This window comes from Schistocerca cancellata, chromosome 6 (genome assembly GCF_023864275.1).
Source record: "Schistocerca cancellata isolate TAMUIC-IGC-003103 chromosome 6, iqSchCanc2.1, whole genome shotgun sequence".
Classification (NCBI taxonomy): Eukaryota; Metazoa; Arthropoda; class Insecta; order Orthoptera; family Acrididae; genus Schistocerca; species Schistocerca cancellata.
The window spans coordinates 131,676,269-131,690,714 of NC_064631.1; the positions used below are offsets into that span (position 1 = coordinate 131,676,269).

General features: G+C 37.9%; 1 protein-coding gene across 1 annotated transcript in view; it reads right to left on the reverse strand.

The window, feature by feature from the left end:
* LOC126190956 (probable 28S ribosomal protein S25, mitochondrial) overlaps window positions 1–14,446 on the reverse strand; it is a 49,739-nt gene that overhangs the window by 19,779 nt on the left and 15,514 nt on the right. The gene's annotated exons all lie outside the window — the stretch shown is intronic.

The following is a 14,446-nucleotide window of genomic DNA, read 5'->3' on the forward strand; positions in this document are numbered from 1 at the left end:
GACATACAACTTCTGTTGCAGCTCTGAATTGAATGTTATCATAGGGCATAGCTGCCCCTTACATAAGTGAGGATGGTACAGAATTATATTTAGATCATCATGTTTTTTATGTTCATTTATAGAACAGTAATTACTTCTAGTGAAAAATTTTATTTTGTGTGTGTTGATCACATGTGAAACACACAGGGTGACATCTCGAGACAAATTTGGAGCCTGATGGATCATTCGAAGTGAGCAAAAAGACATTTATTAGGCACTGCAGCAACCACACATAGATTTGAGTCCAAAGAGCTCAGAATGTAGATACCGGTATACTTTAATATGAAACTTTAAGATACCACAAAACCTAAAAGCTGCCTATCAATTGTCCAAGTTAATAACTTTGTAGAATTAAGTCTTACTGAAAGAGGGAAATCGCATTGTTGGTTTCCTTCATGAGTAAGAATGACTTGTAATAAGCCATTGGTATTGAATGCAAGAAAATTTGGCAAAAGTCTAAACCAAGGCCAGTCACATACTCACATGTTTCGTGCAACAGTGTTGTCGACACATGCCATGAGATATAACGCGAAGGAAATAGGGCATGTCAGCAGCTGGGTCTATGGAGCTAATGAGAGAGCAGTGGGCAGACAACATGTTTTGAAGGAATATTGTCAAATTCTCATTTCATGATACTACAATCACTAAAATTTTAGCACATTCAGAAGAAACAGGCACATATTTTGACACCCAAGATTATTAATTCAATTTAAGTTGTGCCATTAGGTCACAACCTTGTAATTTGTGACATTATCAGAAGAAACACATGTATGTCACAAAAAGGATTAATAATTGAATTTTTCCAAATAAACCTAGTGCATTCCAACCTAACCTAAACCTTGGGCTAAGCTACAGATCAGTTTGTCATCACAACCAGATTTTTAGCTGTCACATTTGTTGGCTTCACCAGCTCACAACCAATCACACAGCAACCTAACAACATGATATTTTGTGACATAGTCAGAAAAGACAGTCTTGTAACTATCAAGATTATATACAGGGTACAGCACTTAAATATGGACAAATTTCAATTTGATTTTCACACCATATCATACTTCCATCGGAGATCCGATTGGCATTCTTGAATGCCATACGCATCTAGTAAACAGTTACAACCTCAAAATGGCCAAGATGTTACAGACAAGTGCAGAGTACAACCAACGAGCCATGATTATCGAAAGACTTCATGCTGGGCGTTCGCCCACTGAAATAGTTTGATTCTGCGGGTACCTGAAATCGACTGTTTATGATATTGTGGCCAAGTATAATGCTTCGGATAAGTCTGGGGAAGGTTCCACTAACAAAGCGAGGAAACCTAATTTGAGGAAATGCGTGCACGATCTGCGACAGTCATCGAAAAGGTTCATGCACTGATTTTGAAGGGCCCAGGGCAATAGTTAAGGAAACTGGCATCAGCATTGAATGTCAGTGAGTGAATAATGCATCGGATGGAAGAGGAGGATCACATACAAGCCATTTAGTCCAAAACTGGCTCTCAGATAATGTTGAAATTCTCTGTTCAAAGGAGTTCTGGCCCCCTAATAGCCTGGATTTGAACCTCCTCGGCTACTATTTTTGGAGTGTAGTCGAAAGAGTTACCAATAAGACAAGGCACTCTAATGTCACATCTCTATGCACCGCTATTGAAGCAGCACTTGCGAATATGGACAGCGCTGTTTTAAAGAGTGCAGGCGATTGCTTCTGGACAAGACTGGAGGCAGTCATTGCAGCTGAAAGGGGTTACGTCGAGTAATGTTACTCTTGAAAGATACTACTACTTATAATGTAAAAAGATTTTCATTTTTATTTGTATTTTGTTTTAATAAACTTGCTTTAAAAAAAAAAGTTTCATTTGTACAGATTTAAGTGTCGCACCCTGTATTTAATCTGTGCTCTTAGATCCCAGCCTAACCACACCCTCAGAAATCACATCTTCATAAAAAAATTGCTGAAGCAAAATTACAAACTTCACTGCTGCATGGACACACAGCAGTGAAATTTATAATCTCGTTTGTGACAAATTGATGGCTTAAAAGGAGTGTTATGACTAAAAAAATCATGTTTTTGGGTTATCATCATCTGGCTATCTTAGTTGCACCGTTGTTATGGGAAACTGGTACAAGTCTAAGAATGTCAAAAACAAGCAATAAAGCATATGTACCACTTTTAAATTAATTCTATTTAATTCTTTTTTCAATTGAGAAATGTTACATTTTGCTTTGTAACAGTTTTCCTATAGTGACAGCAATCAAATTATTAAAGAGAAGTGTTGCATTTTGAGTCGTAACATCTTCGCATTAGGAAACTTAATGGCTTATTATTGGCACACCATTCTTGATAACGGTAGTACTGGTAACACTGGCTGCATGTTTGTTACACTTTTGTCTTCATAACATACTGTAAACTTACAGTCTTGTGTGAATTTGGTGCTTTATTAAAATGGAAAGTAGATGCAAGTACATGGTGAGCTTGGCATTATATGTCATGAATGATGATAAAAATACTCGTGGCATCGGTAAGGAAGTTCCATCCTAGGCAACACTAAAAGTAAGTACTATACGTATTACTAGTTCTTCTTCTACTGCTGCTTCTTCTGCTCCTGCTCCTGCTGCCGCAGCCGCCGCCGCCACCACCACAACTACTACTGTTATCATCATTATCACTACTACTACTACTACTACTATTATTATAATTATTATTATTATATTCAATGCAGAAAAGTTGATTTTTATTTGGCAGAAAATGGATTAACAATATTGTGCTCCTGTCAGGTAACAAACCCATTCTTGCAGTAGACAATTAAATCAACTGATTTATTTCACGATCCTGACTTCAATGTAGATTTTGTTAATGACAAAGTGTTAAATGGAGGTCATCTGCACAACAAACAAAAATAAGGAAAAATCTGCATTCTGGAAGATGGGAGATATAAAATGGCAGAGGCAATTTGTATTGTGGCGTACTAGTATAGTGGAACCAAAATACAGGTATCATCAAACGGGGTGATTTCAGACACCGGGGCAAATTCGGACAGTATGTCTTATTGGCTCTTTGCCACTGCATAGAAACAAAGAGTTACTTATTTTAATGTCCATGCACCAGATTGCATTTATCGCTTTCCACAACTTTTATTTTGCATCAATTGTTTCCCTAGGTGAATAACTGACGAACAGTCTCAATGTTAAAAATCCATCGTAAAGTGGAAACTTTCTGTTGTTGCACCGAGTGTGAAGTTATTGTAACTATAATTGTTGATGACAGCATTGAGACAATTTCTGTATAAGTTTGTCAAGTTTCTCGTGCAAGGTTATAAAGTAACGACGGTTTTTGTAAAACTGTGTACTGTGTGGGATGATTTCGGACAATGCTAAGAATGTATAAGAGCAGGGGAGGTGCTACAGTACGGTGTAATTATGACCTGGAACTTTTAGATAAAGCTGTTCGTGATATTCAGAGTGGTAAATTATAGTACAGAAAAGTGTGTGGTTTGTATGGTATACCTAAATCAACCCAACAAAATAAAGTGCAGGAAGCACATCCAAAAAAAATGAGAGGACAGCCAGTGCTAAATAAAGAAGAAGAAGAAGAAGAAATGTTGAAGCAAGGTATCTTGAGGGCTGCACATTGGGGATTTCCCTTCACTAAACTGGATATTAGATATTTCGTTAAAGGCTACCTTGATAAATCTGGCCGAAAAGAGAAGAAATTTCATAATAATTTGCCAGGAGAAGAATAGGTGCATTTATTCCTCAAATGACAGTCAGAAGATCTCTGTTTGCTTAAGCGAAAATATTAAATGAGCTCCTGCAGAAGTAAACAAAGAGACTGTTAAGATGTTTTTCTCCAATATCAAGGCAAAACTGGAAAATCTCCCACCTAGCAACATGATCAACTATGATGAAACCAACATGTCAGATGATCCAGGCAAGCAGCAGATAATTACGAAACGAGGGAATAAGCATGCTGAAAAAGTGATGGACTCATCATAATCTAGTGTCTCAATAATGATGGCAGCTAGTGCTGAGGGTAAACTGCTTCCTCCATACGTCCTTTACAAATCAGAGCATTTGTGGGACACGTGGCAAGAAGGTGGACCACAAGGAACCCGTTTCAATAGGAACAAAAGTGGATGGTTTGACCTGCCAGTATTTGAAGACTGGTTCTTTACAATTGCTTTCCCCTATTTGAAGAGGCAAAACAGGCCAACAGTCATGATTGGAGACAACTTATCCAGTCACATGTCTTTACATGTTATTGAAGAGTGTGAGTGGAACTATATTTCATTCATTCTCCTTCCCCTCAATAGCATGCACCTCCTCCAACTGCTCGATGTAAGCTTCTTCAGGTCAATGAAAGCAGCATGGCGAGCTGTATTAACTTATCGGAAGAAACACACTCGTGGGACCATTTCCAAGGATGCCTTCCCATCTCTTCTGAAGCAGAAACTGAATAAGATTTCAGCAAACTCCAAGGAAAACATAAAGGGTGGATTTTGCGCCACGGGCCTAATTCCTTTTGATCCAGATCACCTCTTATGAAAATTGCCTGATAATGAGGAGAGCCAGCAAAGCAACGCAGATGCATGGTCTTCCACTTTTGAAGAATGCTCAAAGAAATTCGTTGTCCTCCAAATAAGCTTGGTAGCTCCCGATGCCGCCTCAAACTAGATGTTCAACCTGGAAAATCAATCACTGGCCGAGATTTTCAAGGAAACGAAAACAGTGCTGAAACAAGTGACAGTGCTTCTAGCAGTAGTGAAAGTGAAAACGACACATCATCCAATGAAGTTTTACTGCTGAAAGAAGGGGCTTTTCTTGTTGCAGAGTACAAATATAAATGTGGTAACGAGGAGCAAACAAGGCAGTATGTTGGAGTGGTCACAAATGTTGGTGCTACGGAAGTAAGTGTGAAATTCTTGTGCCCACACGAGAACAGTAAAAACATATTTATGTTTCCTAATTTCCCCGATGAAAACACAATACAAAAATTGCAAATTTCGAGAATACTTCCCACATCACTTGAGAAGAGAGGAATGTTCATTTTTCGATAAGATGTGCTTCAGACTCGAAGACAATCATTTATTTAAAGTGTTTGCAACTTAATTTAGAATGATGAGTGAGAACAGTTATTTTGACATTTTAGTTAAATTACTTTGTTTGTTTCTGTCTGTTTCTAATATTTCAGTTAAGAACTGTAACAAATTTTTATTTAAATTCCTGCAAAATAAAAGCTTATCTGTAATATATAAAATTCATTATACCATTCCATATCACTTATTCGTAACAAAGGGCTACCTTAAAATGTGTAAAATGTCACCAAAATAAAAAAAAGCATGCAGGATTTTAAAAAAAGGCAGTAACTGTCCTAATTCACCCTCTATATACTGTAACTTCAGACAGAGATTTAAAAAACACATGTGTCCAAAATCACCCCAATCCATGAGGTGACTTTGGACACTTTACTTAACTGCCTCAGATAAATATACCTACACATACACTTTCTGGTTCTGGGATATTTTATTTGTTACACATATACTCTACCACTTCCATAACAATCAATTTAATCTAACAATATATATGAAAGTTACAATCAAAATAACGGCAAAACCATCCGAAATCACCCCGTTCGATGGTACATTAAAGAACACACTAGTGTTTATCACTAAAAAAATGTCGCTTATCATTTTGAAATTGAAGAGAAAAGAACCAGAATCTGTAAATGCATGTGTCTTTCATCTCTGAGTAGCAGCCATCAAAACATGACAACTTTATGGTCTAAAACAAAATGTGGTGGTAAACTGAGGGAAACTTAAGGGTAAAACATGGAAATAGACAGAACTTAGATGATCAGGCTCTTAAGTATGTGAGAGAATGCACACTCTCTTTTGATTGTGTAGTCTCACTATTGCAAAAGGCATTTCAAAGTGAATCGAAACCTGAATATTAGTGAAATGTAGTGCCTTTATGATGATCCCCCTTTGAAGGAAGGTTACCCCTTGTCAAAAAGCATACATGTGTTGTGTTGAGGTCTTCAGTCCAGAGACTGGTTTGTGCAGCTCTCCATGCTACTCTACCCTGCCGTAGCTTACATCCTTCTGAATCTGCTTAGTGTATTCATCACTTGATCTCCCTCTACGATTTTTACCCACCACGCTGCCATCCCTTACTAAATTGGTGAACCCTTGTTGACTCAGAAATTGTCCTACCAACCGACTCCTGTCAGAAACGACTTCCTGATACTTAAATCTATACTCGATGTTAACAAATTTCTCTTCTTCATAAAAGCTTTCCTTGCCACTGCCAGTCTACATTTTACGTCCTTTCTACTTCAACAGTATCACCTGATTTAATTCGACTACATTCCATTATCCTTGTTTTGCTTTTGTTGATGGTCATCTTATATCCTCCTTTGAAGACATTGTCCATTCCGTTCAACTGCTCTTCCAGGTCCTTTACTGTCTCGGACAGAATTACAATGTCATCGGCGAACCTCAAAGTTTTTATTTCTTCTCCATGTATTTTAATGCCTACTCCGAATTTTTCTTTTGTTTCCTTTACTGCTTGCTAAATATACAGATTGAATAACATTGGGGATAGGCTACAACCCTGTCTCACTCCCTTCCCAACCACTGCTTTCCTTTCATGCCCCTTGACTCTCATAACTGCCATCTGGTTTCTGTACAAATTGTAAATAGACTTTCGCTCCCTGTATTTTACCCCTGCCACCCTCAGAATTTGAAAGAGAGGATTCCAGTCAACATTGTCAAAAGCTTTCTCTAAGTTTACAAATGATAGAAATGCAGGTTTGCCTTTCCTTAATCTACCTTCTACGATAAGTCGTAGAGTCAGTATTACCTCACGTGTTCCAACATTTCTACGGAATCCAAACTGATCTTCCTCGAGGTTGGCTTCTACCAGTTTTGCTATTCATCTGTAAAGAATTCATGCTAGTATTTTGCATCTGTGGCTTATTAAAATGATAGTTTGGTAATTTTCACATCTGTCAACATCTGCTTTTTTTGGGATTGGTATTATTACATTCTTCTTGAAGTCTGAGGGTAATTTGCCTGTCTCACACATCTTGCTCACCAGATGGTAGAGTTTTGTCACGGCTGGCTCTCCCAAGGCTATCAGTAGTTCTAATGGAATGTTATCTACTCCCGGGGCCATGTTTCAACTTAAGTCTTTCTGTGCTCTGTCAAACTCTTCACACATTATCATATCTCCCATTTTATCTCCATCTACATCCTACATTGTCCTTAAGTACATTGCCCTTGTATAGACCCTCAATATACTCCTTCCACCTTCCTGCTTCCCCTTCTTTGCTTAGAACTGGGTATCCATCTGAGCTCTTGATATTCATACAAGTGGTTCTCATTTCTCCAAAGGTCTCTTTAATTTTCCTGTAGGCTGTATCTATCTTACCTCTAGTGGCATATTATATCCTTACATTTGTCATCTAGCCATCCCTGCTTAGCCATTTTGCACTTCCTGTTGACCTCATTTTTGACACGTTTGTATTCCTTTTTGTCTGCTTAATTTACTGCATTTTTATATTTTCTCCTTTCATCAATTAAATTCAATATATCTTCAGTTACCCAAGGATTTCTACTAGCCCTCGTCTTTTTACTTACGTGATCCTCTGCTGCCTTCACTCTTTCATCTCTCAAAGCATGCATATACATTAGTATTTCATTCACTTAATTTAGCATTTCATACTACTAAAAAGGACCAATGTTGCATATATACTGCATACAAAAAAAGCATCAAACCCCAAAAACTAGAACTTCAAGAAAGTTATTAGAGACATTATGAAAAACAAATGCCGAGAGATGAGAAGACTGTAGATACTGAATCAATGAAACAGGTTCCAAACAAAACTGCGTGCTGCTTTGATCTTCAGGTATTTTTCCCCTCACCTTGTGGTGAGTGTTCTTCTTTATGCTATAAAAGGAAGCTGTCATGTCATAGTTTTATAGTATATGACATTGCAAATAGCCAAGGATATTTTTGGCATGAGGCTTTGGCCAAAAGAGGTTGACTCTAGATTGGTATAGGCGTATAAAAATTTGTCATGTCTTTGACCAGCTCAGTATTGCAACAAGTAGTTTTGTTTTCAGATAATAGCACTGGGCAGAACAATAACAAATTCATTGCTTCCTTATTTTTATCCTGTGTATGTAATATGAGTCATATTAATGTTGTAACTCATAAATTACTGATCAAAGGCCACACACAGACTGAAAATGACTCCATACATTCCATCACTGAAAGATAAAAACAGGGCATTTTTAAAGGATGACCTATGTTAGTACCAACCCAGTGGGTAACAGTACTGAAACTGGCCAAGTAAAAAGGCAATGCTTACAGAGTCAATAAAACAGAACCCAAGATGTCATAGATTTGAAACATTTAGCACAACAAATGGGTAGTAATTTTTCCAAGAACACACTGGTGAAAATATAAACTGGTGTGACATCAAGATCACAGAAATCAGAAAAGAGGATCCTTATACCATTTCCTACAAACACTCTTATGAGCAAGATGACTTCATGAATATTAGCGTGCGACGAGGAAAGAGAGACAAACCTTCAAACACTGTACTTAATGCAACATCTTCTTCACCACCAGAAACAGACGCAGGAAAAAGAAAGATTTGCTTGATCTGTGTAAAAATGGTGTCATTTCAAGTGATCGTGCCCAATTCTATGAGAATGTGAAAGTTAATTGCATTCTAGAAGATAATTCTGATTAATAATGTTGTATTTTGAAAACTATGCTCTTTATACCTTATTGCCTTCAGCATTCTTTGCATGTACTAAGTCCTCTTTATGTTACTAATATAATGTTGTACACAAATACACATTTTATTGTTTTATACAAATTTATTGTGAAGCAAATGAAAGTAAGAAGCAGTAAGCAATATGTAATAAAATACTTATCAATACTTTTACAACTTGAAAGCTTTATTCAGCAACTGAAATGAGAAAGTGTTGTAACTCAAAAAAGTCATAGTAAAGCTACCTAAAACAAAGCATTGACAAAACTGAAACATAGATAAAATTTTAGAGCAATAAAAATATTAAATTTTGTTTGCATTTTCATTGTTGTTAGATGAATCACTTATTTACTAACTGTAGTTAAAAACTTTAAATGGAGTTGCTGAAAAACTTGATTTTTGGGTTGTAACACTCTCCTTCTGAGTCATCGAAATATTCGGCTGCTGCAACTAAAGCTATGCTATTAGATTCTAACCTAACCACGACCTTGTATATCATAACATATTCAGAGAAAAAGGTAATATTTGTGACAACAGTGGAAAAGAGTATAATTTGTATTTTGACTCTAAAATTTCTTATTTTCTTGCCTCTGATTGGTTATGTATCATACCAATGGCTATGCAGAATTGACGCTCTACCAACCTACAAGTATTAGAGAAACACTACTGTGACTGTTGTTGGCCCTGATCTAAGACTTTAGTCAAAAATTTGGTGGCAGGCATTAAGTTATGTTGGTGTAGTAGCTAGGACCAAGGTAAGACCAAAGTGATCCAACAGTTGTTTGGAGAACCAAGTCAAGATTGGAGCCAGAGGCACCCGTAGTGAAAAATTTGTAAAAACAACCCGTTCCATGATCACTACATTTAGATTTATTTTTAAAGAACTTACTAGGAGCCCAAGAAATGGCAACTAATGTATGAGGCAGGGAGGGTAAGGGGGATAGGAATGGGCACCAAATAAAATGTTATTTGTGTGGAAAAATGTAGCAGCAAGGAGCACTTTATCATCACAGCTTACTTGTGGAAACATGTTGCATACATTTTGCAATTTAGATAGATTTGATAGGAGGAATAAGTAGAAGAGGTAAACAACTTGTGCCTGAAGTGGAAGAGTGAATATTTTTGTACTGCATGGTCTAAGTAGAACAATGAAGTAGCTAAACTTTTTATGTAGTTTACTCCCAGAGCTCACCGAGGCAAAAACTGATAGAAAGTTAATGGAGAAATTTAATGCTTTTATTTACACCTAATTGCAGACACCTTTGGTAAATAAATAATTTGTTGAGTGTGCCGACCGATTAAGTAGCTGTTCTCAGTGTAGTTAGTCTCTCTGATCACGGTTTGTGAACTTTTTCTTGTTTAGTTCCAGCTTTAATAAAATTTACAAGGAAATTCCAATAATCTGCAAATACCTCACCAAATATTATTTTCAACTCACATCTCTGGAATCACTGCAACTGATCAGAAATGAAAGCTACTAACATTTGTTCCAATGAAAAAGTAACCCCATTGCTGAAGAATTTGCCATCTAGTAAAGCCAAAAATAATACTCCAAAAGATGTGCCTCTGAAAATTAACTAAAAACTCTGAACACAAACTAAATACCAAAAGCTTAGGCATAACATGGATAATATTACTGAAAAATCTAAAATCTACTGCAGTTTTGCTAAGCTGAAGGCGAAGTGATAATAAAAACCGTGTCAATCTGAGGCAGGCTGTTAATACTGTTCTCTTAGTGAAGGCTTCAATAATTTTTGAAAATGTATTACATCTTTCCACATAGCCGGATGCATATATTTATACTCTCGAGTTTATTAAAATAGTTCAAGCAAAAGGGGCATTGAGAATTAAACTATGTTGACTATAAAGACAGCACAGTGAGAAGCAGTATTAAGGTAAGTCTATAATTTTTTCTGTTGTTGAGAAGACATTGAAATTCATACACAATCTCCTTCTTAATGGAGCATATCATTAAATATATAAAAAGAATACTGAGCCATGCATGGCTCACGTTCATGCCATTTCTTGCTTGACAGCTTGTCTCTATGGAACTGTCGCCTCGTTTCTTATTTGATTTACTGGCGTCAGTAAGTTGGTGGCTAGCCTGCCCATGAGTGGCACGTATTGATAAGAGCAGTGTCATATTACCTTTGAAACGACCACTAGTATTTCCAGCTTGTCGTGTATCAGGAGTTAAGTTGAGATGGAGTGACAGTGAGGTGTGGGCAGCCAGTACTCGCTGACTGCTGGCGACACACATGTTCTGTCCGATGGAAGGAGACTGGAGCGGGAACAACCATTGGTTGGTCGTTCGGTCGGTCATCTCATCAGTCAACGTGTATTTAGTCTTTTAACCATTTCTGGGCCTCATCAGTTGGTCATCTTGCCGGACGTGGGTCGGTGCCTTCCTTGTGCAGAGATGTCATGGCCAGTGAGCAGGTGTTACCTCTGCATGGTTGGGTCCAAGCCTGTGTGCCTGGGTTATTGTGTCTCTGAGTTCCGAACAGACATCGAGTTGAGTTGGGATGGAGCTGCAACGAGCTCCGGACAGCCAAGACTGGCATGACCATTGCTGACACATATGACTTGAGTGGGGATGACTTTGGTTGGTAATTCAGTCAGTTGTCTCATCGGTAGACATGTATTTGGTCGCCGACCGCTTATGGAAACTCTGTGTGTTGACTTGTGGTTCGTCCTTGTTGTCCCACAGTGATTGGTTAGGACTATCGGAGTTCTTGGTGCAAGTGCCTATGTGGAACTGTGTGTAGCTTGTGTGATTTTGACTGAGCAGTTATGAATGCTGTCTGTGTACTGGAGTAGGCAGTCGGTCGGGTGGGACGGAGCACGAAGTGTACGTTTCCTCGCTGTGTTGATGCTGTCCGGCATGGTGTGTAGTTCGACAGCCTTTGGTGTTGTTCATATTTTTGAATGGTTATTGTGCCTTGGCTGTTTTTAGACTCCAATTTTGAAGACGTAGTGCTGCTGGTATCTTCGTCCTTGGCTGATATTTTCCGCTGTAATGCCGTTGGTCGGTGGAAGGGAACTGATTAGGTTGTTGGTCGGTCCTTCAGCTGTCCCTGGGTCGGGTTGCCATCTGATTATTTAGTCTTATTCTTGGCTGCCTGTCTCACCTAAACTTATGTTAGAGTTACCTCCTCAGGACGCCCTTGGAACACTTCTGAGCACCACTGTTCTGTTGTTTTTAGACTGTGATTTTTTGTCTCAAGTACTGAACAAGGCCTTTAGCTGCCTATTAATTTAGTTGGTTAAATTTTAAAACAAGACCTTAAGCCAACTTAAACTAAGCTTCCAAGACTGATTTGTTAAAACTCATTTTAAAAAGGAGATTTGGCTCCATCTGAAATCTTTGTTATCCAGGCCTTAAGCTTTGAGTTGTTCAATGTTCATTACATGGCCTTCAGGTGAGCTTTTTTAGATAAGACCTTCAGTCACCTTAAATTAAATTTCTGACGATTCTTTATTTAAACTAATTTTTAAAGAAAGTTTTGCTCTTGTCCAGTGTGTGGCCTTCAGCCGAGTATTTACGTAAATTTTTTTAAGAAAGGCCTTCAGCCGCACGTATTCCTTAAAGCAATTTTAATAACTTATGTTCGGGCTTGCAGCCGTATTGTTTTGAATCTTTTTAAGGGTGTGTGTGATTAAGTGCTTTTAGGAAAATAAAGTTGGGTGGTTTTCTGCAGCTAACAGTAACTGATTTTGGCCCCTTTGCACAACTATAACCTGATCCGCTCTGTCCTGCCAAAAAAAGATTTCAAAGACAGCAATAGGATACATTAAAAAAATAGTCGAGCTTTACAACTATAGCTGTGTCAACAGAGTCCAACGTGACAAAGGTATTTTTACAATGTAAATAAAGAGTTAACTGAAGCACATATTGTTGTTGAGTGTGGACTCAGTGGCCACAGATAGTGGTCATGTGTGTGAGTTGTGCTTGCGTGAATGAATGTGTGTTTAAAAGAAGGCCTTTTTTTCTGAAAGCTCACATACCTTTTATACTACTGTCAAAAACTAAGGTGAAATTTATGACCTAATAAACATATTCTTTCACAGCCAGCTCACAAAATTTTCTTCATACTTTCACAAGACAGACAAATAAAATTTGTCATTTTAATACAAACTGAAACCATTATCATCTTGGAAACTGATTTCAAATTCTCAACGTTTCACACACATTAATATGTGCCTCACTCTTTCCATTGTGTTAAAATTGTACGAATAACAGAAATTAGATCTTTCAATAAAATCATACTTATATTTCATATCACACGTAACAAGCTGTCTATTAGATTCCAAAGAGGCAATATCACATTGAAACAAATGCAGGGCACAACAATTACCTTGTGGGTCTTCTACAAATAAAAGTTTGGAAGGAAATTTGTGACTGCAATACAGTCTACGTAGAGTGGGTTGAACAAACATTAAACTCTGAAATGACTCAAATATGTATTTTTTTCACTCACAGCTTTTACTGCATGATACAGATTAAGTTGTTCCCATGATATCAATAACCCTAGCAATCCTATTTGTATGGTTGGGGATGAAAAAGTGGTGACAGGTAGACATAGCTCTGGAATGCCTGGAGAAATTTCAACTAAACTTGGTTCATATACATCACATAAACCTACTAGAATAATGTATAGTTGGGGTACCCTTTGAGATAGAGTCGGTGTATGAAGGGGGTGAATTCTACAAATAATTGAGAATATACTATTAACACTTCCACAAACTCGTATATAAATTAAGTTTTGTTTCTGCATTGTGCTACAAATCTGCTTCCTTTTCCTATCTAATATTAGACTTATGTCAGTAATACAAAATTGTTAAGGCTTTCGTGGCCAGTTGTTGACAAACTGCCTATTTGCTTCTGTCTCGGGTTCTTCGGCCGATGTTCGTCTGATAATTTTACTGACATTTCGCCAGCACAAGTGGCTGGCATTGTCAAAGCTTCACCCTCCATGCGTGGTAAGCGACACACATGGACCGATACCTGCACAAACTATCAAACCACCACCCGAGCCAGAAAAGAGGCACGATTCATCTGCTCGTAATGCGAGCAGGATGAATATGTGAGCCGCAGCACCTCAAACATGAAATGCAACACCAGAAAAGTGTTCTGAGGAGCAATTGGTACTCCACAAATTATATTAGAAGTGTAACAGAGCCAAAGTAACTCGGCGAAGTAAGAAATCGGGAAAAGAAATGTCGGGTATGGCCTTTCTGCCATACATTCCCAGAGTGACGGACAGAATCGGCTGTACATTGCACAAACATGGCATAAAGACAATTTTCAAACCAACAAGGAAGATCAAATTATGTCTTAGATCGGCGAAGGATAAAAGGGACCCACTTGCAATGTCGGGAATATACCGCTTACCATGCACATGCAGAAAAGTTTACATTGGAATGACTGGATGATCAATCAACACCAGGATCAAAGAACATAAGCGGCATGGCAGGTTGAGAAATCGGCTGTGGCAGAGCACGTGCTGAGTGAGACCAACCATGTAATAAAATTCTCCGACATGGAAGTTCTGGCTGTAGAGAAGCACTATCACACCCGCTTGTTTAGAGAAGCTGTAGAAATACACAAACATCGGAACAGCTTCAA